This window comes from Pipistrellus hanaki (genome assembly GCF_964339955.1).
Source record: "Pipistrellus hanaki genome assembly, chromosome: 4".
NCBI lineage: Eukaryota > Metazoa > Chordata > Mammalia > Chiroptera > Vespertilionidae > Pipistrellus > Pipistrellus hanaki.
This window is the reverse complement of record NC_140506.1, coordinates 64,216,165-64,243,423: the sequence shown is the minus strand read 5'-3', so window position 1 is coordinate 64,243,423 and position 27,259 is coordinate 64,216,165.

The window sequence follows — 27,259 nt, the reverse complement described above, 5'->3', positions numbered from 1 at the left end:
GAGAGACAGAAACATCAATGATGAGAGAGAATCTTTCATCAGCTGCCTCTTGCACATCCTAGGGATCAAACCTTCATCCAGGCATGTGCCCTGATCAGGAATCAAACCATGACATTCTAGTTCCTGGGTAGATGTTCTACCACTGAGCAACACCAACCTGATGAACTTGGCTTCTCTCTGAGAAAGTCCCACTTGTCCACAGAACTCAATAATCATTCCTTGTTATTCATTTATATAAATGGACTATATATTTACCATCTTTTCAAATTTTTGTTTGAAAAGAAAGCATGTGCAGAGAAACCTAACTCTCTTAAAAATATGAACACACTGACACACACACACACACACACACACACACACACACACACACAGGTGCTTCTTAACTTACAATAGGATTACAAACCAAGTTGAAAAAGTTATATTAAAAATACATTGAATACTATAAGCTATAGTATCAGTCGTTTACCTTTGTGATCACATGCACAACCACAGAGGATCATACCACAGACTGCCAGCCCAGAAAAGGTCAAAATTCAAAATTTGGAGTATGTTTTCCATGAAATTGCTTTTACACCATAGTAAAGTTTAAAAATTATTTCTTAAAATTTTAAGTCATACCCTAGCTTTTTTGGCTCAGTGAATAGTGACAGCCTGTGGACTGAAGGGTCTTGGGTTCGATTCCAGTGAAGGGTACATGCCTGGGTTGTGGGTTCAATTTCCAGTATCCTCAGTAGGGGGCATGCAGGAGGCAGCCAAAATAAATAGATTCTCTCTCATCATTGATGTTTCTCTTTTTCCCTCTCTGTTCCTCTCTGAAATCAATTATACACACATACACACACACACACACACACACACACACACACACACATATATGTTTAAAAATTGTAAGTCATGAACTGTCTATATATATACACACATATATATACATGAAAATAAAGGGTTAAAAATGTTTTCTCCTCTTTTGCTTTGGTTACTTAAGAAATGTATGAATGTTTTCTTCTAATGAAGGTGTATATGAGATAAGGTTTACAGAGAGAGTTATTTGTTTCTGGTGGGAGTTATGTCCTAATAGCTCCTTGACTAAATTGCTGGTAAGAAACAGCTTGAGTATTAAATCTTCACTGAAATATTGAGGTCAAAATCTCCCCAGACTTCCTCTGGATAAACTTCACTAAGTCCTGTGACTATATTTAGACTTAGCAGCTATTGGGAACTTACAGTGGAGCATGAAAAGCATTATACTCTTTAAGATGCCTGTTGTATACCACATTTTGCAGTTTAAAAATGATGTTTTGCCAGGTCCAAACATAGAGGTGACCCTTAAATATCAAAATTGAATTGTGAAGGATGAAGTCTAGTAACTGCTTTGATTTTTTTTAACAGAAATTTTACTATTGACAGGTGACTTATTCTAAATGGCACAAAACTAAGGTGAGTGGTGGTATGATATCAGAAAAAAATATATAGCATAGAGTACAATTCTCCAAAACCAAAATATAAAGATTATAATCTCTGAAGGCTTAAAAAAACGTTGACAAAGTAAAACATAGGATAAGACATGGAAAAATAAAAGATCCTTTTATTTCATCAGTAGCATAGAAGCAGAAGATCAGATTGCAAGGATTCTTAGGAAGAATGCAATTAGCAATTATCAAATAGACAATTAACAATTTACTGCAGACAAGAAAAAGTAAGAATATTCCCAAGGGCATAGGAGCAGAAATAAAAGAACAACATTTGAAGGCCTTGAAATTAGTGTCATATGTAAAAACAGCGGCAATACCTGGCTTAGGTATTGGCACAGTGCAGGCCTCCAAAACACTCATTCTCTTATTCGTCCCCTTTACCTGCTCACTGCCGTGACTGGTGTAACACAATGATTGAGAAGGGTGGGATTTCACAAGCTGGACTTCCTGGGAATGAATTAGTGTCCTGTCACCCAGGAGAAGGGAAACCTGTCAGTGCCCCTGATTGTGTAAATAAGTACTGAAAGATGACGTCCATCATAGTGTCACTGGGAAAATTAATTAACACAAAAATGCTTAGACGGATATCTGACACATAGAACATGCTAATGAAGTTCACCTATTAATATTATTAGAAAAATGATTGTTATGATATACCACCCTGATATTTACCTATTTGGACAGTGTCCAGTACCCTTTTCTGTGGCCTTGTTTCTTACACGGAAATAAATGTTATGGATATTTATCAGTTCCCTCTTAGCAAAACATACAAAAGATATGATCTAAGTTGTCAAATTACAATAAAAACCTGAAGATGATTGCGGAAACCGGTTTGGCTCAGTGGATAGAGCCTGCGGACTGAAGGGTCCCGGGTTCGATTCCGGTCAAGGGCATGTACCTTGGTTGTGGGCACATCCCCAGTGGGGGGTTGTGCAAGAGGCAGCTGATCGATGATTCTAACTCTCTATCCCTCTCTCTTCCTCTCTGTAAAAAATCAATAAAATATATTTTTTTTAAAAATAAAACACCTGAAGATGTCCTGATAGATTAATCTAATATTTACAGTTGCTAATGGTTTAATATATTTCACCTGCAAGATACAGTTTGTATTTTAAGATTTATTTTAATTATTTATAGTTAGAGAAAAGTATACAGAAATACAGGATATTCTGTAGAATCAATAAATCTATATTTTGGGCTGGCTTTAGCTCAGCGGTTCCTTCTACAGCCAAAGGGCTTTCCTGAGCCACCAAGCTCCATGGATTTATTTTGTTTGCTAAGAAGGAAAACGCACTTAAGATAATGACTTGCTCATCTTATTCAGCACCCGTCACAGAACTCTGAATCTGGAAACTTGATAAAGATTAGTTGGACTGAGTCAAAAGCATTCAAGATCATTAGGTCTATGAACTCTGAATAGAGAAAGCTGACTAAACCAACAACACTTTAAATAAATAAATTCCGCTAAGATTTTTATTCCCTTCAAAGGAACCAAATAGTTATGATACTAAATCCTAATGTCTAATAAGCACTTTTCAGCCAGGTACAGTGTTTATCTATTCCTTTTATAGAAAGTAGTAACTAACTATATTTGCATAAAATGAGCTTGTAAAAAGGATTTTGAATGGCTTTCAATGCTTCTAAATCTCATTGATGTATCTGCATATATTTTAACTTGTCTCTCCATAATTTAATAGATCATTTTAGATAATATGGGCATAAACTGTCCATCCCATTATCAAAAGAAAAGAATATAAACATTTATCTATTAGGAGATAATAGGGTGTTATTTTCTTAAGCAAAATTGACAGTTCTACCAGATAATTACTTCATAAAGAAAGAATACCAAAAACTATTCCAAAATTAAATTATTTCTAATAGATTCCTTCTAATATTAAGTATTAATATTAATTTAATTTTGATGGTGCTCTTATCATGCATACAATTTATCTGCTAGAATTGAAGTTCGATAGGCCTCTTTGGGAGCTTAACTGAGGAAGATATATGGATAGAACAACCTCAAATTTTTTTTTTCCAGATTGAAAGTACTCCTGCCATGTATTATATGACATAGAATTTTATAACTTTTAAAATAAATTCATGTGTGCATTTAAGCAGATGCTAGCATATTACTTAAGGGGAAAACTAACCCTGTTCTTTTTACCTCTGCCTGGGCATGGTCTTCTATTCAGCACAAGCCTTGCTGGCCTCCAGCATTCATGAACTCCAGTCAGTCATCACATCTTATTCAAGGCTCAGCAAAGAGAAACTGCCTTTAAAGGGAATGTCTTAAAAACATTTTACCTTTTACTTTTTCAGATCAGCACAAGGCTAAGACGGGTGTTCTCTCCAGCATTACTTACGTTAACTTCACTTTGATGTTATGGCACCAGCTCAGACTGGAGGTCAGAATGAGAGCCTTTCCCAGTGTGGCTCAGATGGTTTGACATTATTCCAAGTACTGAAAGGTTGCCTATTCGAATTCCAGGTCAGGACACATGCCCAGGTTGTGGGCTTGGTCCCCAGGAGGGGCATGCAGGAGGTAGCCAATCGATGTTATGCTTTCACATCAATATTTCTCTTTCCCTTTCCTTTCCTCTCTCTAAAAATCATAAAAATGATAATAAAAATAAATGTTCTCATTATATTAGTACTTAAATATGTTACATAGATTTTTTGGGGGGGGTGGGGTGGATGGGGATTATCTCTTTTTTAAGGTTCCCCTCCTTATTGGCCCCTCTCTAAGCTTATAGAAAAACCCAAAGCCTGGGCATGTCTGGGAGCAGAGCCAGCGTGTGGGGAAACCTCTATGCTTGCCCTTTGGCCTTGGCAATGCCAGCAGGGAGGGTGCATGGGAGGCAGTCAGCTAACTCCACCTGCACAAGACATGGCACTAGATAGGATACAAGGAGAGGAGGTGCCAGGTGTCAGCTCTTCTCTGGGACTTGCTGGGGGCAGGAGGTGACAACCAGGGCGGGCTGCCTAGCTCGAGGCCTGGGCCAGCACGTGCCCTTCCCTTGCTGGTGACCATCACTCCTCTCCTGCTGCTACCTACAGGCGCCATCCTCCATATCTCGTATTTGATTTCCTTACTTGCCACACATTTTGTTTATGTAGACTGCTAAGATAAATTCCCTCCAGTTGCAACAACAAATTAGGAATATTTTTGAGCCTGGCCACAGTGGCTCAGTGGCTGAGCATCACCCTATGAACCAGAAGGTTACAGTTTGATTCCCAATCAGGGCACATGCCCGGTTTGTGGGCTTGATCCCCAGCGGGGGCCTTGCAGAAGGCAGCTGGTCAATGATTCTCTCTCATCATTGATATTTCTATCTCTCCCTCTCCCTCCTCGCTGAAATTAATAAAAATACTTAAAGAAAAGAAAATAATTTTTGAGCAATCACTTTATTTATATCTTACAGACACTGTGGACTTCATGACTGTACAAGTTTCTCCCATTTTGACTGCCTGTGAGAATGTGGAAGCCTGATTTTTGGCGCATACAGGTCATTATGGTACGATTTTGAAGCATTACTCCGGACTTCATTTTAAACAGCCATAAAATTTTTAAAATTTCTAACTTTAATTTTTGCAATATTGTGTGTCATGCACTTGTTTAAAGTGAACTTTGTCCTGAATATGTACATAGGACATAAGTAAAGTCAGGTGCCATCATGACCTTATTTTTACAATCTGCCTAATGATCTGACCACCAGTTTCATCAGTCTAAGCTCTCTATCCTCCACCCCTGCAATAGCTGTGCATTCTTTCTGAGGACTCTAGATACATTCTTCATGATGCTTTCTGAAATGACTACCAAAAGGTAAAAAGATTCATGATCACAGGCCACCTGTAAGCTGTTGAGCTTCACTCTCACTTGGTGGATGTTAATTCTGAGGGAGAAGGCTAGAGGAGAGTCGGTCACTAGCAGGCTGAAAAGAGATTTCTGAGACAACTTGGTGAGCTAAGTACATTATGCTCAGACTGAAAACTACACATCCTGCAGGCAAAGTCAGACAGAAGCACAATACAGTGCACAGATGATGCGATGTAGAAGAATGCACCTGAATCCTATATAATTTTATTAACCAGTGTCAGGCCAAAAAATTCAATATAAGAGGGAAAAGAAGAAGAAGGAAAAAAGAGCCTGGGCTTGGGTGGCTCAGCTAGTTGAAGTGTTGTACAACAAAAGGTTGCAGGTTCGATTCATGGTCAGGATACATGCCTCTGTTGCAGGTTCAATTCCCAGTGAGGGTGCATCCAGGAGGCCACTAAATGATGGATCACATCAATGTTTTATTCTCTCTCTTTCTCTCTCCCTCTCCATCTCCTTCTTCCTCTCTCTCTCTCCTCCTCTCTCCTTCCCTCCTCTCTCTGAACATATCCTCAAGTGAGGAATAAGAAAATGAGAAAGAACGAAAGAACGAAAAAAAGAACGAAAGAAAGAAAGAAAGAAAGAAAGAAAGAAAGAAAGAAAGAAAGAAAGAAAGAAAGAAAGAAAGAAAGAAAGAAAGAAAGAAAGAAAGGAAGGAAGGAAGAAAGGAGGAGGGAGGGAAGCAAAAGTCCTCAGAACATGGGTACCATTACTCACCAGTACTCCCACACAAGCCTGATGAAATTATGACACAGTACTCAGATCACCTTTGGTTTTGCAATCACACACTTTCTCATGATAGAACTATCAGTATTGTCATTTTAAAAACCAATAACCATTGACAGAAACCAAATATTCAAAATGTATCTGCCATGTTAAGATTGTGATCATTGGAGTGGGGAGTGAGTCACAAGAAGAGATACCTACAAAGGCCAGCAATGTGATGAAATAATAACTCAGTAGACTTTGTCTGGGGTTCAGTGGGAAGCGTGTAGGCAGAATTTATCTTAGGATGACGGGTGCCATCTGGCAATAAAGCCCTAGCATGTCTGATCATATACACTTCTAGAAATATGCCTATTTTAAAAAGATATCAAATAACTTTAAAAGCATTTTAAAAATTAAAGTGCTATGCAGGTCAAAGAAAACAGCCTACCAGTTTGTGATTTTTAGTTTAAAATGTATATCAATATCTCAAAAGACAGCTTGTGTTTTTAAAATAAAATCTGGAACCTTTTGAAAATAGCACTTGGATTAAAATTATACAACAAATTATGTAGAGCTTAAAATGTTTGTATTTGTATAGCCATACATACATTCAGTAATTTACTAGGTAATATAAATCTATGCAATTTTGGAGGAAAGTCTGAAAATCAATTACTCCAGAGAATATTGAAAAATTATGTTAAGATTATGATGATGTAAGTGTAAATGTCAAAAAAGGCAATTAACTTCATTTGGCCCATTCTGAGGAGCAGCTTATGAACCTTAGATAGCGATTAAAGTAAATATTGATCTTGATTGAAGCCTGGATGTCTCACTCAGTGGAAGCAGAAGTAGAACAGGTTAGGGGCGGCCACGTTGTCTGTACTGTCCTTTGGGACATAGGTGACTAAATACCACATGACTAGGAAATCTATCCCCAACCACTAGGTGATTTCTAGACCCAGATTCTTAGATTCCACTTTACCACACTGACCCCATTTCAAACCAGATCACATGTCGATTGTGTTACAGGATTCCAGGGCAAGAGGAATAGGGAGACCGAGACAGGAGCGCTTAAAAAAGGCCCAAAAGTGCGGTCAATTTGCAGCCCACTTGTAACTAACAAGCCATTATCTTCCTCAGCCAAGAACACGAGAGCAAATGATAAAAAGAAGAAGAAAAAAACCTTCCTAAGGAAAGAATAAATAAATTAATTAAGTAATAATAATAAAGAAGATCCACTCTCACATCATTTGCATTTCTTAATAAATAACATCAAAATGTAAGATGTAATACAAAATATCTTGCTTAATGTCACGTGGTATAGAGCAAGTTTAGGACATGAAAGGGGGCGGGGGGGGGGGGAGAAAAAGGGGCCTCGCACGGAGAAAAAGGGCAGTTTTACTCCCTCAGCAGAGAAGCCAGCAGTCTCAAGGCTTGGCAAGATCAAGTTGCCAGAGGCTTCTTGTGAATTCTGGGAGGGCCACAGGAAGTAGAAAGGGACCTTGAGAATTAATCTGCCCCAAAATATTCAGCAAAGAAATTTTGAAATTTATAGAGAGGAGGGTATATATTGCCTTGGACCTCACCCAACCTGCTCTTCAGATTGGCTGAGAGTCTGTCTGCACTACATAAGCAGATGTACTAGTACAGAGGTTGGCAAACGGCGGCTCGCGAGCAACATGCGGCTCTTTGGCCCCTGGAGTGTGGCTCTTCCACAAAATACCACGTGCCGGTGCGCACGTACAGTGTGATTGAAACTTCGTGGCCCATGCGCATTAGTCAGTTTTCGGCTCTCAAAAGAAATTTCCATCCTTGTACTATTGATATTTAACTCGGTTGACTAAAGTGTTTGCCGAACACTGTACTAGTAGATAGGTTTGCTTGCTTTGCTTTTTCAATAAAGGTGCACACTTTAATTGCTTTAATAAATTGGCTTTTCACATTGCAGTCAAAGCCTCTCATATAAATTTATTCATATGAGAAGACAAGGATCGAGGTTGAGAATAACCCCCTCCCAGGGACACAGTGGGCTGGCTGTCCAGTAACACCTCTGTTGCCAGGGATAGATGCCTCTAACAATTGCATCCATTTTTTTTTTCATGTCCTAAACTTGCTCTATACCATGTAATATTAAGCAAGATATTTTGTACTTACATCTTACATTTTGATGTTATTTTTTAAGAAATGCAAATGATGTGAGAGTAGACCTTCTTTATTATTATTACTTAATTTATTTATTTATTTTAATTGTACATAGTTGTTAGAATGCTTTTTGTAAATATAGCCTGACAAAATATAGTTAAAATTGATTTATCATGGGATGCAGATGGCAGATGATGTAGGACATGAACACAACAGAATAAAATAGCAAAGAAACAAATAGCAGTTCACCTGGCACAAAAATTCTAAAGAGGAAAGATACAATACTGAATTTCAATGTTATTACTGCTTTGAATCAAAGAATGTTTAAGTTAAAGCAACTGACTTGTAATTCTTAGGACCCATCTCCTCTATGAAGTCTCCATAAACTGACCCCTCTGCCCATCTTAGTTTCTTGGTTTCTCACTGAATGCCTTATGAATTGTTACCTTGTATTTTTAGCTATTTTCTGTCTCCTAAAATCACGAGAAAGACTGTGAATCACTTGAAGTAGAGTTGGGGCCACATCAGCAATGTTTTGTCTGAGAGCATCTAACAGATGCTCTCCAATTTGGGAACAGAAAATAAATCTGTGTGTGTGTGTGTGTGTGTGTGTGTGTGTGTGTGTGTGTCTCCAATTTGGAAACAGAAAATAAATCAGTGTGTGTGTGTGTGTGTGTGTGTGTGTGTTGGGAAGGGGACCAGAAAATAAATCAGAGTGTGTGTGTGTGTGTGTGTGTGTGTGTGTGTGTGTGTTCAATTTGGAAACAGAAAATAAATCAGTGTGTTTAGTGTGTGTGTGTGTGTGTGTGTGTGTGTGTGTGTGTGTGTTGGGAAGGGGACCAGGAGGGCATCACCTTAGGTGGAAAAAAAAAATTGCTGAGATGAAGAGCTCCACAGGCTCTTCCTGAAAGGCACAGAAGAAAGCTGAAGCCAACATTTCCCAGTCTCCTAAGGTCTGGGGTTGGACCTGAGAGTCTGCCTTTGCAACAGGCTCTCAGTTACTGGCATCACCGGCGGTCTCCAGAGTAGCAAGGAATTCATCTTGATAGATTAGTTTTAATAACCTGCAATGATATTTCTCCAGGTAACAAAACTTAATCACACCTGCTCCAGAAATACCTTCAGATATTTCATCGGGGAGCACTGCCTGATTCTCAGCAGCCCTGCTCCTTCTACATGGCTCACCCACTGGCCCAGGGTGACCCAGAACAAATATGGTCACACTACTCTCAGGACTCCAGCCTGGCTCTGGGATTACTACTCCTGCTCAGACTCTTATGAGAGCCCTTCTCCTGCCTCAGACTGCTGACAAAATGTGCTCCGCAAACCTTATCAAGCACATCAAGAATTAAAAAATCATTTTTAGCCGAAACCGGTTTGGCTCATTGGTAGAGCGTCGGTCTGCGGACTGAAAGGTCCCAGCTTCAATTCCGGTCAAGAGCATGTACATTGGTTGAGGGCACATCCTTGGTAGGGGGTGTGCAAGAGGCAGCTGGTTGATGTTTCTCTCTCATCGACATTTCTAGCTCTCTATCCCTCTCTCCCTTCCTCCTCTCTGTAAAATATCAATAAAATATATATTTTTTAAAATCACTTATAGACCTGGGATCTTCTCTCACTAAAAACAAAAACAAACAAACAAAAAAACAAAACAGCTCTCTAAGTTAATTGGGTACAAGAGTTCTTTACAATTATTAGAACAAAACCATCACATCTCAACCCAACACATAATTCAAAGAAAACCATGCGGCTCCTATTGGTTATTCCTATTATCCTTTACTTTGCTCAACCTGACCCAGACCACGGCAACCTTGGAAAACCACAGCAGATTACAGTTGCTGGATCTGTGCCAATAGCTGAGCTAAGCCCAGATGGATCCGTCTCCTCTGTGTCCAGTGCTCCTGCCAAGCTATTAGTCTAATATCTGACCATCTGGGTTACATGAAGATGCTGTGCAGATTGAGACTCGCCCTTGGAGTTTGCCGGTTTAAGTTTGGAGTGTGAGCCTCCTCAGGTGAGCCCCCGAGAGTGCTGGGACCGATACACATCTGTGCAGCCCGAGTAACCCCATCATTTTAAACAGAACCAAAGGAGAGACACTGCTTCCTCCTGCACGTTGTACTTATATATTATTCAGAGTTTGCTGAGATTTGGGTGTTGCAAGTTTGCAGGATTACTTCTCTCCTCATAAACTAAAATGCAGACAATTTTCCTCTGACTCAAAGTCAGAAACACTGTCAGGTATTAATCATGCACTTCTGAACTTCCAGCTTCTAAGTGACTGACATTTTCCACAACTGAATTTTCAATATTTATGTTAAAACTTTATATGTACTACCTATCCTTGGAATATTGTCAGTAAAACAGCATTTCCTGATCATTCTGAATAAAACCAAAACAACAAATTTACAAATATAAGTACAATGAAACTGCTTCCATAAACAATATGTTCATTGATTTTAACATTAATTTTGCTATAAGCATCATTTTCAACTTTTTCTTTTTATATCTATTTCTTGTTTATTTGTTGTTATTTTCTAATAAACAGCTCATATTTTTTCATTTTCACTGCTTTTCTGATTCAATAAATTTCAATTTCCTCCACCACTGTGCTCCAGTATATTTAGGTATATTGCTGCATATAAATTTTTGTTTTAAAAAATTATGTGCCTTTTAAAATTTGAAAGACATAGTTACCCAGCATAACTTTGTGCCAATTTCTATTTTCACCAAAAGTGTTTGAGCATTTCTCTGTATTCTCTCAACATTTTACTCAGTCAATCCAATATCTGCAAAATTACCTTGTATTATTATAAATACATAATTATAAAAACATACATTTTGGATATGTACCTTTTATAATACAATTTTTAAATATGGAAAAAGTCATTTATTAATAGACCCAAGTATCTTTTTTTCTGTAAAAAAAATTAGGAAGCCAAAAGTACCTAAATTTAAACTAATGTCAAGCAATCAATATCTCACTATATTATCTTATTTGGAAATGACCTAGATAGTTAATAAACATCCACCATTTAGTTTAACTTAGTATAAACTTTTATCTTAGTTATATTTATTTAATTACTTTTGTGTTTAACAAATATGCTTAAATAGATGTCAAACTGCTAACCATCATCTTAAATTATTTTTCTTATTGACAAATTTTGTAATATGGAGATAGCATGAGCTTATTTGATGAGTAAACCCAGCAGAAAAAATATATATGTTTGTATTACAGCTAACATTAGCAATTCTGAAGACATGCCTATTTTTATTAAACCAACATCCTTAAATTAGTTTTTCATTATCAAAGATTATCCCAGATTACATGAATATGAGAAACATTTGGGTTAGTTTCTATGTTTCTGAGAGTTTTAGAAATAAGTTACACAAACACTTAGTTTTCTTTTAGCCCATTAAATAGAACTCAAAAATAGCACATGTGCCGAAACCAGTTTGGCTCATTGGTAGAGCGTCGGTCTGCGGACTGAAAGGTCCCGGGTTCAATTCCGGTCAGGGGTATCTACGTTGGTTGTGGGCACATCCCTGGTAGGGGGTGTGCAGGAGGCAGCTGGTCGGTGTTTCTCTCTCAGCAACGTTTCTATTAATAGCTCTCTATCTCTCTTCCTTCCTCTCTGTAAAAAATCAATAAAAATATATTTTAAAAAATCACATGAACCCAAAATATACACATAAATAGGTATGTTTCCCCAGAGTTGCCACTACAATTCCAAATCATCCATTTTCAACATTTGTATATATATGGGGAGCAAAGGTTTTTGAGTAGATGGAGGAGTTTTAGACCTGGCAGAACTCTCCTTTGTCTTTAGACTCCCTAACAGGGGTCCTCAAACTTTTTAAAGTGGGGGCCAGATCACGGTCCCTCAGAGAGCTGGAGGGCGGGACTATATGAACTACTAATTCCTACTGTAACACCTTGGCTGCGCTCACTGCCCAAAAAACCTGGCGGGCAGGATCAGACTCACCTGGGGGCTGCATGTGGCCCGCGGGCCGTAGTTTGAAGACCCCTGCCTAGGATGTTTACTATGAGGGGTCTTGTTTCTTAACTGTTTCAAAACACAAGTAATCAGCACAGCTGACCAAAATAGGGCAGCTGTGGCCTCTTCGCCATGCACGTGTGTGCAGGCGAGGACACAGCGGTATTACTAGGTGAAGGCTCCTTTGCCCTATGATGCACCTGGGCAATGACTCAGCAATAGAGCTATACACACTGTACGAGCACATCCTTATGCAACCTCTTTATGTTAATGTAGCAGGAGCATCACTACCAGGCATGAGGCCTCTTTTGTTTGAGATTGTATATAAGTTGCCACTGAACAGTTGTTAGCTGCTTTATACATAATAAAGCATGTCCCACTTGCCTGCTGTTACCTGCATGTTTTTCCAATTCCCTGCACCCAAAAGGTTCAGTCCATGGTTGAGGGGCTTTCATCCAACAGTGACTTACCAAGATGCTTCAACAAACAAAATACATAATAAAGAGCTCATATGCTAATTTGACTGGACTGCGGAACAACCTTCCTGAATAGCCAGTGGGCAGGGGTTGGGGTGGCAGCCAAGGCAGCTGAGGCTGAGAGGCAGCAGCCAAGGAATCCAGGGCTGCGAAGGCCTACACTTGTACGAACTTTGTGCATCAGGCCTCTAGTCTGTACAATAAAGCCCGAGAGCATAAAATACAAAGCAAGTGGAGCTGAGGTCTAAGAGATTTACCTATGAACTCTACGGTCCAGTGAGAAAGAAGGCTCTGTGTCCACCACCAACATCTGGTGCTCACTCTGGTCAGGATCATTGCAGGGTCTCCTTTGGATCCCACTTCTGATACTAGAAACTGTCAAAAATTCAGAAATAACAACATTTAAATTCCCAAATTCATATCAAAATAAAAATAATACCTAGTATTTAGGAAGAGTTTGTTGTACATATAAGAAGTGTGTATAACCTGGCAGCCTTCAAAAATATAAAGTAATATGAGGCTCACTCAGGGGCATGGCATTACAGGATGCTTATAAAGTGAAAATGAAGTTGCTTATCTTTATAACTAGAGGCCTGGTGCACGAAATTCTTGCACAGGGGAGAAGGGGTCCCCTTAGCTCAGTCTGCACCCTCTCTGTTCTGGGACCCCTCAGTGGATGTCTGACTGCCAGTTTACTTGAACATCCTTCTCATAATCCTGGACTGCTGACTCCTAATAGCTCACCTGCCTTCCTGCCTGGTTGCCCCTAACTGTTCCCTGCTACCAGCTAGGCTGCCCCCAACTGCCAAACTGGTTTTGGCAAGGGTTTGGTTCTAAAAAGTTATTATCTCATGCCAGTTTTGATCAGTGGATAGAGCATCCGCCTGCGGACTGAGGGGTCCCAGGTTTGATTCCAGTCAAGGTCATGTCCCTTGGTTGCATGCACAACCCCAGTAGGGGGTGTGCAGGAGGCAGCTGATTGATGTTTATCTCTCATTGATGTTTCTTACTCTCTATCCCTCTCTGTAAAAAATCAATAAAATATGTTTAAAAAAATATATATATCTTACTCGAATTACTGATTTTTTCTAAGTAATTATGGAAAATATGTAACCATCATAATCCCTACCTGCAGAAAGCGGAATTTTGCATGTCCCTTTAACATTTATTAATTTAACTTCTTGCATTCAAATGTATGTTTAATCTCAGATCAAGGCAAAGTTTGTAACATACTTTGCATGTGGCACTTTTCAGTATTTCAATAGAGATAACAATTCAAATCTGATATATGGAAACTCTGCTGCAAATATATTATAATCATATCATGCTAAAATCACCAGCTTGCTTTGAGATGTATCTGTGAAATTATGAGATTTGCCATTGTCTCATAATGTAAGTCTATACATTGACATATTTGTGTATCTACTTTTGTGTCTGGTCCTGAGAAAACAAGCTGCTGAAATCATTTCATACTTTAAATTGTGTTTCACAGATTTTGTATTATTCCATTTTAAATCTGTCCATATTTTATCTTTGCTTTCTAGTTGACAGCTAGTTCCCTGATCACCAATAAAAAGACAAAAAATATATCAAAATGATTGCTTGACAATTTTCCCCCATCATTTCAAAGTAATTCTAATGAACCAAATTCTTGCTCATCTTTGTTTTATTAATAAACATAATTATTTATAGTGATCACTATTCTTCAAATAAGCATAATTAATTTTAGGTAGATGGGAGTTATAAATGTAAATAGTTGTTACATTTTATTAAAAAATACTCCATAAACAATATCAAGTTGAGTAAGCTTACTTGAGAAAAAACTGAAGTAATACAAAAAACTGATCATTTATTCTTTTTTATTGCACAATAGCCATTTAAATGTGTGAATGAGCCCTGGCTACCTTTGCTAAGTGGTTAGAGCATTGGCTCTCACACAGGAGGGCCAAGGGTTCAATTCCTAATTAAGGGCACCTACCTGGGTTGCAGGTTCATCCCTGGGGTGGGGGTGGGAGGCCACCAGTTGATGTATCTCTCTCACATCAATGTTTCTCTCCTCTCTCTCTTCCTTTCCACCTCCTTTCCACTCTAAAAAAAATCAATGAAAAAATATCCACAGGTGAGGATTAAAATAATAAGAATTAAAGAAACAAAAAAGTGTGGATTAATAAAAACTTTGTCTATAAATAAATATATATGCTACCTCCCAATAACTATTGGTGAAGCCACTGAACAATCATCTCTTCCTATAGAATTTTGTTGTCCAGTCTTTGTACTTACTCCAATAAGTCTTACTAGTGATTGTACAGATGAAAGGGAAAGAATAAAAACTGATTCTAAGGCTTTTGTGCTAAAACCTATACAAAATAGATCCAGAGACCTTGAAGAACTTGTATGCACATATGCATATATTCATAGCCCATGGACAGACAATAGTGCAGGGAAGGCCTGGGGAGGGAGAGAGAACAGGGTGGAGGGGTTAATCTAGTGAAAAAAAAAAGGGAACAGCTGTAAAACTTTCAACAATCAAGATAAATTTTAAAAATAAAGTAAAATATAGAAAATGATAAGCTGTATGAAAGAAAATGAGTTAAATTTCTAATAAAGATGTTCAACCAACTCGGTGGTATGCCTACATAAATCTATGCACAACATAGATATACAGCTATAATTTCAGGTAAGAGGTTGGGACTCTTCTCTATAAAGTAAGAGCCGAGGTAATATATGATCTGTTCACCTAGCGAATGTGTGTAGAAAAAGAGCAGCTCTAATTCAAAGACTCAGCTTAGTGTAATTACGGAATGAGGCTTGGAGCCTGCAAGAGAAATAAAAGGTGTGTAGAGATAAAGCTGTAAACAATAATGAAACTCTTAGGAATATAAAACATTAAACTATTCTGTCCTTAAAATTCAAAAAGAATGCAATTGACTCACCATCGATGAAACATATACTTTCAGGCATTTTTTTTTTTAATTCTGGGAGTCATAGGGAATATATAATCATTTTCACTCATGATCCAGAAGCAAAGGTCTATTTACTTTTTTATGACCCACATTAGAAGTGAAGGTGAGGTCCAGAGTAAGAAATAAACTATCTGGCTTTATTATCCCCAAATCAATTTGGTTCTACAATTGCTAGCTAAATGTCCAATTTAAAGGACTGTGCAGGACAAAGAAGCAACTGACCCAGTAACTCGTCTCAAAGATATCACAAGCTCAATGCAATAAGGAGACACAATGTCATGTCGGTCCAACAATGAGACAATGCACTATATATTACAAGAGCTGAAATTAGGAGCGTGAAACTTAATTGGAGATTTTATAAGACAGATGCTTGTGTCTGACTCTGTAGGAAGAAGATTTATTTAAAGTGAAAAAGTACAACTGGGCATAATGGATGTGTAGCCAAAGAATGCAGGAGTCTTTTATTGACTTCCTGTTCCTGCTGTTGGTGAGGGTGAAAACTCACCCTACGGTGATGGAAATGACCAAACACACAACAGATGAAATCAGCAGTGGAGGACACAGCCAAATGGGGGTTACTTTTGGGAACAAAGTAAATAAGCAAGGGATGCGGGAGGCAGGCTTTGCAACATCAGAAGGTTGGGGGTCATCCTGGTTCCTATGGGAGGATATGATTGGTTGGTTTGAATCATTCTGTGGGTTGGCAGAAAACTGAACCCTACTACTTGGGAATAAGGAGAGATTGTGACAAGTATCTTTGATAAGGAGGTGATTTGATGAAGGGCCTTTATCTCTGGGAGCAGTTTAGCTTGCAGGTAGGCCATTTGAGTCCCCCCCTCTTTCACCAGATGTCAAGGCAATGCCTGATACTGGCATTACACCACTCTGGGGAGACAAATGTGGCCACAATTCAGAGATTGGAACATGCAGGACCTGTGCAGGGAAGACCCAGGCAGTGCCACCTGACACCTATTTTAGGAAAATCCAAAGAACAATGAAGCAAGAGTGGGTTAAGGCAACAGAATTCCTGACAGCCTGGCAGAAAAGTCTGAATTTTCTGACAGTGATTGAACTTGAACACCTTGTTCATTTTCACTACGGATTAAAATTTCTTCACTTTAAAGCAAATTTGTACAAATATTCAAGTCAATAGTTGGCTTCCTAATTAGAGTTCATATTAATTTTTGAGTTTTAAAATTTATAAAATGATACTAAGTGGGGTCTATGTTAGTATACTTTAACCAAGCATCTCTTCTTTATATAACTTTTAAAATAATTACCTAAATTAGATTACCTTTTCATTCAATTTATTTGAATGCATGAGTTTATCCTATATAATAAAAGGCTAAATATGCAAATCGACCAAAAGGCAGAAGGATCAGTCACTATGATGCACACTGACCACCAGGGGGCAGATAAGTACCACTCAGCCAGAAGCCCTGAGCCAGGCTCATGGCTGGTGAGCACATAAGTTTTGGCGGGAGCATTTCCTGCCTCCATGGCAGTGCTAAGGAAGTCTGACAGCAGGCTTAGGCCCCCTCCTTGCATTGGAAGAGGCCTAAGCCATCAGTCACACATCCCCCGAGGGCTCCTGGATTGCAAAAGGGCTTGGGCCTGGCTGAGGGGACTCTCCCCCGCAACTGCACAAATTTGGTACACTGGGTTTCTATTGGTATTATAATACGGTATATAACTAAAATTAAAAACACCTATATAACTAAAATTAAAGATTATACTATAAACTAGTCTATCAGATAGTGATTTAAAAGAAAAAGAATTGCCTACATTAGATTTATTTAAAATTGTCATTCTAACCAAAAATCAAATTAAATTAGCCAAATCTTGTCTAAAATTGTGAGGCAAGAGGCAATTTCATTTGCAAAAAGACTATAGTGAGTGGCACTTCAGTTTCAGGGATAATCTTTAATTAAATATATATATAGTGTTACTATAATTAGTATTTTTTTTAATCATTTATTTTTTTTACAGAGAGGAAGGCAGAGGGACAGAGAGCTAGAAACATCAATGAGAGAGAAACATTGACCAACTGCCTCCTGCACATCCCCTACTGGGGATGCGCCCTCAACCAATGTATGTACATGCCCTTGACCAGAATCGAATTTGGGATCTTTCAGTTCACAAGCTGACTCTCTATCCACTTAGCCAAACTGGTCTTGGCTAATTAGTGTTTTTCTGATGGCTCTGAAGATAAACAAAATTCTCAGGGCCCATCGATAGCCAGGCATGCATCCTCCTGATTGATTCCAGAGGTGAGATGATACTGCTGCATTCTGTCAGATGTCCTAGCAAAAACCCTGATCATTTCAGGCACCTATCCTTCCTTCCAGACCCATTTGGAGAGCCAGCAGGAAAGAGCAACACCAAATCAGGTGCGGAGGCAAAATGTTTGAGGAGTCCCATGAACAGGAGGCAGGACACTGGGCTTACTGCCTTGTCATTTACCGACAGCAGCAAGCCAGGCCCTGTCAGCATAAGAAGAGGGGTCCCCTCCCGCAGAGGCAGAGTTACCCACTCCCAGCCACTCTCAGCAACAGCTGGAGCAGAAGACTGAGCGGCTGCCACTCAATCTGTCAGGCATCACCACCTGTTCTTTACCTAATGCCAAAGGAACTCTTTAATCTTCAGCTGTAAGAGGCCTCCAGGGCTGCTTTGCAGAGACTATAGGGCTAAATTTATTCTGTCAGGAGGAGACCTTAGACACCTGGAAAGCATCTTTGGAAAAGTATGAAGGATTCCCAGGAGCTAGCGTTTTTGTTGCAAGGACAGAACTCAAATAAGTTCCAGAATATACCTTTTCTGTTAATATATGACACCAACTGTAAGGTTCATGTAATCATTTTACAGCTTTGTTACTGCATTTCTCATTTAAAAATAGTACTTCGTATTCAGTGTGTACTGAAACGTTGTTTTTGGATTTTAAAAAATATATATTTTATTGATTTTTTTACAGAGAGAAAGGAAGAGGGATAGAGAGCCAGAAACATCAATGAGAGAGAGAGAGACACCGATCAGCTGCCTCTGCACACTCCATAATGGGGATGTGCCCGCAACCAAGGTACATGCCCTTGACCAGAATCGAACCTGGGACCTTTGATGCTCTATCCACTGAGCCAAACCAGTTAGGGCAAGAAACGTTGTCTTTTGTGTTAACCTGCAAGTCTTAATATCCATGCCATAGAATCATGGGATTAAAAAAACAAAAACTGAAGATTGTTGTTTTTCAGATTCTCTGTACATTTAATAAAATATGGCCCATGTGTTGTGAATGATATTTTCAAATCCACTACATTCAAAGGACCCATATCAAAACAGTGAAGCCAGTTCTCTGACATAATTAATAACACCATCTTTTGTGCTTGATAAAAGGCCCACTTTTGTCTCTGAATTAATAAGCAACGTAAGTTTGTTGTGTTTGTTTTTATAAAAGGCGTGTGTCTGCAAAAATATTTTACATATTCAATTTATCACATTCAGCCTCATCTTTAGCCAATTCAGTTAATTCTACCCACATTGTTATCTGAGACTATTATTTTTTTATTTATTTGATTTGAATTTACTGGTCACAAAGAATATTGGCAGCATTTAGAAATTATAACACTATCCATTTATAAGAGACACCATTTTTTTGTTTATGCAGTAAAGACTGTTTAAAATAGAAAAAAAAACTATATTTATAAGGATAAAGGAAATGAACATATGGGAGAGTTTATGCACTTTGCCTCCTGCAGATTCTTTTTTTTATCACCTCCTGGCCTCATCTTTGGGCAATGTCTGTTCGTTTTACCCACATTCTCAGACTGAGAATCTGGTGCCAGGAATTCTAGAGCACAGAGCAATTCTAGAGCAAAATAAATACCTAAGAAGACAGTTTATTTTCATTCCTGCACAATGCTCTTCTCTAATTTCCTTGCAAAACTTCATATTGTCTTCAGTAAAGACAATAAGAAGGACTTCTATTCCATGAAGAGTGTGTATTAGATATTTTTTAGATATGCCCTCAGAATGCAACAACTATTAGCCTGGATAAAAATGAAAAACATTTTTTATGGCATGATTGAGTTGAGAGCGGCTAAGATAAATCATTGAGTGAAGCCGTGAGGAAGGAGGAATTCCAAGGAAGCCCTGCTCCGGCATTTCTCTCAGGGAGCCTAGAATTAGACTTGATAGGATTACAACTTCCTCAGGAGCCAGGAGAGGAACTGCCGTGCACCCCAACATCTGTCAGGCCAAGGAAATTACCAGGCAGCACGAATTTACAGAGGTGACTATTTCAACAACTAAAAGAAAAACCTAATTCACAGTTAATGAACATATTTACTTGTCTCTGACTTAGCTCTAGTAGAACACAACCAAAAAAACAAAATGCTTTGTCTGAAAAAAAACCTAACCTCAAATTTACTCCCTCCTGTTAGAGGCTAGAATTCACTCCACGTGTATCAAAAACCAGCGAAAGCAGAACCACAAAAGCAAAAACTGAAGGATGGACCAGTTTCAATAGGTCGATGCTGGTAGTGTTCTTTGGTAGTTGGCAGGGATTTAAATCATATTTGGAACAATAAACCCTAAATTCTAAAATAATTGCCACAGTGTAAGTTCCCCAGAACAGATAAGTGCTATTTATGAGCTCAGAAACTGTCAAAAATTAATAAACACATGAAGAATTATAGCTGACTGACACAATATTAACAAAAATAATAATCAAATTTTATATAGGAAACTTTATATATTGAAATAATCAAATATAAAATATTGAAAAAAAAGGCTTTTCAATGTGTTAAATTAAATGTTCAGAATGCTTTATGAATGATTAAGCATCAAAAATAAGCAATCTACTTTGAGAAAGAACTCAGTAAAACTAGTAAAAATGAAATATATAGAGCCAGGGTCGTAACATCCAAAATGACCTAAGGCTCCAATGAACGCCAGGCTGTTCGCACAGCAGGCGAGCAGCTGAACTGCTGACCTCTCAGAGAGAGAGGTGGGGCTGATCAGCAGCGCAGGTGGCTGCTGGTGAGGCCCAGAGAGAGAAGATGGGTGATCAGACCCTGCTTCTCTCTTTGGGCCTCACCAGGACCTAAGCCTCTCTCTCTCTCCCAGAGGTCAGCTGTTCAGCCTGCTCACCAGCAACCTGGGGCAGTTGCTGACCAGCCCCATCTTTATGGTTAGTTCTCCGGGCTGTGGGAGGAAACCGGGATACCCGGAGAAAATCCATGCAGACATGGGGAGAGCCTCTAAGCTCCACACAGACAACAGCTCTGCCCGGAATCAATTTTTCCCCTCATTAATGTTATAATGAAATGATGTTGAACAAGATGATGTTATTAGAGAATCTGGAGTATACGACTCTGCTGTATTTCAGACGTCACTTTAAATGACATCTCTTAGGAGAGAGGTTTGTTGTTTTTTGTTGTTTTTTTACATCCTGCTACAAAGGATTTGTCCAGTCACTCTGTATCATATTACCCTATTTTTAAAAATTCCTGTATGTAACTTTAATTCTACCTGATTTTTATAATTTATTTATATGGTCACAATGTTTCTCTGTCTTCTAAAATATAAGCTGCAAGAAAGAAAAATGTCTGTCTTCTATATCAATATATCAATGCTGAATGAACATAAAAATAATCAGTTCCCATTTCCTGTAAGAATGAATGAGAAAATGGTGGTTTGTTCCATGGCTGCTCTAGAGTAGAATAGATATTGCTTAGCATTTCATCATTGCCTTTATCTGCTTTTGGGGAAATAAGAACTCTGGCATTGGTGGTTAGGCTAAAATTCATTTGCCATAAATCATCACTGATGGAGCTATTATTGAGATCTCATATTTACTGAAAAAGCCTTTTTAACAGGAAAAACAAATAGCTCTGGCCATTCAGTGCAATTAGTTGGCGTCTTCCCATACATTCTCTAGTTTCCAATAGCTTAATATACATTTAATCATCTCCAATCATCTGCTCAGTACCACTTGGAAGAGAAACAAGCAAACCAAAGGCAAGCTACACTGGAAGCTATTTGGCATCTGAATGTACAAATACTGAAACCTACAGCTCTAATTTTAGTTAGAAATATTTTGAATTAGAAAGCCTTAAAGTTTTTTAAAAATTAATAGACAATAGTAAAATTAGTATGATATTACTTATATAGTGTTTATTCTCCTCTGGAAACTCTTCAAAGGTATTTATAAACATTTGTTCATTTTAATATAAATAACTATCCTATGAAATTGGTACTATTTTTACTTTATTTTAAAGATAAAGAAGCTGAAGCACAGAGAAGAAATATAATTCACCCAATGTCAAGCAAGTAATTAGTGTGTGAGGCAATCTGAATCCGGGATCTGTGGTTTTAGCTGAATGAGATAGGATGTAACACCTTCTCCCAGCATTAGTCATCCCTCTGGCTTAAATGTTAATGTCTTTAACGTTGAAATAAAAATAGATATTATAATAATGAACATGTTATAAATTAATTGATGTAAAACGTATTACAACCATCCTAAATTAATGTAATAGTGACATTTTATTAAAGGATATGTAGAGGGGAAACATATGAAATACTACTAAACAGAAGAGTAAATCTAGAAGGATCCTTGACATGTTGTATAATATTAACACGGAAATTCTGGTAATTCAGGCAGATTAGGAAAAAGAAAAATTTTACTCATTGATATTGTTTATGTAAGCATAGCAGACTATATTTAGACTGTCATCTTCAATTCTTTCTGCAAATTTGCATAGCATATCTAGAAAAAAAGATATTGGGAGAAGAATTAAAATAAAATAAACTTCCATGTATTCAGGTTTATAACAGTGTTAAAATGCTAAAAAGTAATCTGACAATGCATAGCAATAGAAAACTCATACAAGAATATATATATGTGTATATATATATATATATATATATACACATATATATATTCTTCTTCATATATATGCAGTAAATATTCACTTTCTAGAAATCTTAAACGTGCTAATTAAAACAATGTGATTACCTTAAAACATACTTGTAAGAAGTTCAAAATAACAATGGCAAATGCTTGACCTTTCAGCATTAATTATTTAGATTGAACATGCATGCTTTTTCCCTATTCCCACTAATATTTTCTAAAGTTATTAAAAAATAAAAATGTACAAAACTATTATAATCAACAAAAGAGAGAGAGACCATTAGTGAGAAAAAATTAAGACATGTTTTGGCAAGATAAAGAACTCCTGGAGGAGTATTACTGATTTAGCTTGCTGGAGGAATCAGCAATTCAATGTCTTTCAGGATTATTTCATGTGGAGGAGAGGTTCCGGGGTGCTGTCACTAACCACTGTGAAGTATAATATACAGATTAGAAACAGGGGTCATGGCCAGAAGCTGGTCAGAACAACTATTCACAGAAAAGATGCTCCCTCTTCCCAGGCCTAAAACCCAGAGCTAATCACGGTTAGAGTAAAATTCATTGAGTATTAACTTCTTCTAGATCATCATATGAGTGAATCGATTTGATTCTCAAAACAAACAAATGACTTAGGTGGTAATTTTAGTCCCAGGTGAGGAAACACAAGAAGGTTCACAAGCTTGCCCAAGTTCACCAGATAAAGAATGACAATAGGGCTTGGAACCCATGTAGTCACACTTCTGGGTCCCTGTTCTAAACCAGAAGGCTAGATCTGTTGCTTTTCATTCTTAAGCAGAAGAAAAATCAGATGTTTATTTTCTAGAGAAATTAAAAAGATGAGATGCCAGGCCTAATGTACACAAGTGAGTGGGAGTGGGGAGGGGAAGACAATGTTTAAATTACTCCAAATGGAACAGCCATCTGCTCCCTCGCTGGTGAGAGGATGGACTTGGACAAGGGCGGGGAGAAAGAGATGCAGGTCACCAAGGCATTGAGAAGTACACAACTCTTAGGAAGTTAGTATGACATAGCCCCTTCTTTGTAAAGAAGCCAATCACAAGTTTGAATGATTGACGATCTTCAGGTTTTAGAGCAATGGTGGTGCTCATACATACAGGAAGCTTCTGCCTTAATGGAAAAGATCAAACCTTGACATCACAGCCAAAAGCATAACTTTGAATTGCAATTAGATGTATGCCAAGACACTTGATTAGTACAAGTGTCTACAAATAAGGAAAATTATTATATAACAATAGTGATGGAAACAGAGCAGTAATGAAAATTAAAAAATTATACACTACATGAAAATATTTTTAAATCTAAACAGAATATTTTTGAGATAAGAAGTTCCCCTAAAGCTATAATCAAATCCAAAAGAAAAAAAAATAACAATAACAAAATAAAAATAAAAAAACTATCCAATGATTTTGATTTTACATCACAAGGGGTTTTTAGGGGGAGGGGGGGAAATCACAAATGACTCTGATGTGTTCCTATAAAACATTGCCCCTTCCAATGATCAATTTCAGTAATTGGCCAACTATAAATGTATGAGGGCAATAAATCAATTGAGATCTTTAAAGATAATGTAGAATAGGAATATTGTGCCACAAAAAGTGTTACCATATTTAAGAAAATTTATGGAAAGTGCTTAGTTTCAGAGTACTCTCTCAGCAGTACACTCCCATCCACCCATTTTCTTTATTAAATATTCTTGCTACAAAATGCAGTTACTCCAACACCTGTTAATCCTCTTTTCAAATAACTTAAACCTAGATTGGAATAAATTACACACTGGAAGATTTAGGACCATTATTGTATTGTCCATTAAATTATAACTAAAACTTGTATACTCACTTCTATATATAATTATGTGTGCACTAGAAGCCCAGTGCACAGATTCATACACCAGTGGGGTCCCTCAGCCTAGTCTGCAGGTATTAGGCCAAAACCGGCTATCCAAGAGCCAGTTTTGGCCCGATCCCACAGGCCAAGCCCAGGGACCCCCCTAGTGCACTATCACAGCCAGGGAGGGACTTCTGGAGTGCTCCAGAGCATGTCTGGCCCATCTTGCCCAGTCCCAATCAGTAGGATCCCAGCAGCAAGCTAACCTACTGGTCAGAGCATCTGCCCCCTGATGGTCAGTGCACATCATAATGACTGGTCAAACAGTCAAATGAACAGTCAGACACTTAGCATATTAGGCTTTTATTATATAGGATTATATTTTAAAGTTTAAAAATTAATATCTCTAAGATGGCTCAATTATTGCTGTCATTTCTGCTGACTACAGATGTCTTATGAAAACACATGATTGATTGACATCAGAATTATCATTATCCTTATAAATGACTAGAGGGCTCGGTGCACAAATTTGTGCTCAGGTGGGGTCCCTCAGCCTGGCCTGTGGGATCGGGCCAAAACTGGCTCTCCAACATCCCCTGAGGTGTCTTGATTGCAAGAGGACACAGGCCAGACCAAGGGACCCCACCAGTGCACTATTCAGGGCCAGGGAAGTACAGAGGGAGGGAAACAGGGTGTGTCCAGCCCATATTGCTCAGGCCTGATCAGCTGAACCCCAGTACCAAGCTAACCTACCAGTCAGAATGTCTGCCCCCTGGTGGTCAGTGCACATCATAGTGACCAGTTAACTGTCTGCCCCCTGGTGGTCAATACACATCAGAGCAAGCAGTTCAGTGGCCTTAGCATATTACACTTTGAACAGCAGACTGGACTATCGGACACTTAGCACATTAGGCTTTTATTACCGTATACAGGATAAGAAAGAGTCGTCTTCAGTTTTCATTCTGTTCAGGTAGTGAAAGACCCACCCTTTTCACAGCTTTATTTTTGCCTTTGGCCTTAGTGGTGATCAGAATGACACTAAATCCCTTTGCCACTGGATTTAAATCCACATTTATAATAATGAATCATCCTTGTTTGTTTACCTAAGGTGTCAGAAGTGACAGCAAAGGCAGCTAGGGTAATTGAAATTCTCTTTTAAGCAATTCAACTGAAAGAAGCCCATCAATTGGCCTTGTGTGCTAGAGAACAACCCTCTCTCTGCTTCCTCCTCCTTGAAAAGGTTACTAAGGCTCTTATTTTAAATTCTTGATTCATATCCATTATCACTGAAAAATGTCAGTTCTAAATCTGAAGCAACTTTCATTATTTGAAAGGTAGTTAAAAGTATTTAATTCAGGGACATAAAGAGCCTGGAAATGTGAACAAAAGCCTTTAGTCTGAGTGGCATTCGAACACCACATTTGTCCCTGTCATTCCTCTGGTGAGGGGTCACCAGCAATTAGGGACCGCTATCCAGAATTCCCTGAGGACAGATCACCATTGCAGGATGGGACAGCAATACAAGCTAACAATTATGACTTTAAGAGAAGCTCAACAGATAAGAAACCTTTTCTCCCAGATACTATGTCAGACTTACACTGTGTTAGAATTATGGGCCTTAAAGACCGAATAAATCTTGCTCTCACACATAGCTTACCATCTGTAATACTGTCATTAGTGGTAGTTAAGAAATCATTAAGAGACATACAGAAGAGAATTAGGGACAGGAAGAAAGCAGACATAACTTCGTATATTCAGACCCATAATAAAAATCTTAATTGAAATTTTAAGTTTTTATGAGAACTGATAGTTTGCTTTTCAGGCAGGAAAAGTTTTAGTGTTTTGTATGATGAGGACAAACTCAAATATTGCAAACTTTCTACACCAGTGTGAACTGGAAGGCTTAAGAGTACAGACTTGGGGCGGCACAGTGTCTCTTTTGCTGGAGACATGTAGCTTTAGAGATGTGTCAGAATCAGGTGACAGAAATTAAAGAGGTCATGGGAATATCGTTTCTTTCAGAAAAAGCAGAAAAGTGAAGAAATCTATTGATAGGTGTTTCATTCCCATTTACCCAAATTTGTAAAGATTGATTTCAGTTAGAAATTTACTCTCCTTGAGCAAGACAGTTAAAATAAAATAAATGTGTAATATTGTACCCTTTTCTGCCATTGGTTAACATTATGATATGAAAGACAAAATTAAGGAGATGGTTTTATTCAGGCTCAAGCAAGATAAAAAGTTATTAAAGAACAATTTCTCAACGGAAGAAGGCTTGAATTTTATAGAGACGGGTAAATAAGAGTCATCTGGGAGGAAAGATGGAAATAGTCTTATCTTGGAATAGATAAGGGTAGAGATGCTCCTTGCCATCAGCCCTATCCCCAAACATAGGCTGAGGATTTGGCAATCTTTGGCGGCTTTCTGGGACCATAGGTCAAGTTCAACAATGCCTGAACTGATGATAAAATTGTCAATGTTGAGAATGACTGAATCCTCACTCTGAAGTGAGAATTACCTACACCCTCCTAACACACAGCTTTCAGTTTCCATATGAAATGGGTGCTGTGCTGTGGTTCCTCTTAATGTCTGTGCCTGCTCTCTCTGGTGGTAGTTTGTGCTCCACGTGTGCTGCTCCTGAAGTTTGCATCCCAGAACCCAAGGGTACACGGAGCAGACCCAGCCCGCCCTCAACTTCCAGGCAACGCACATCGGAACGAATGTTCGCTGTTGTGAGTAGCTAAGATGTGTAGCTGTTTATTCAAACAAATACTCTTCCTTGTCCCATCATAGTATTTGTGCATATGAACTTGAAACTTCCTAGAACTCATGGCTGTGCTTTAAATATGTAAATCCTCACGTCATTATTCCATCTAA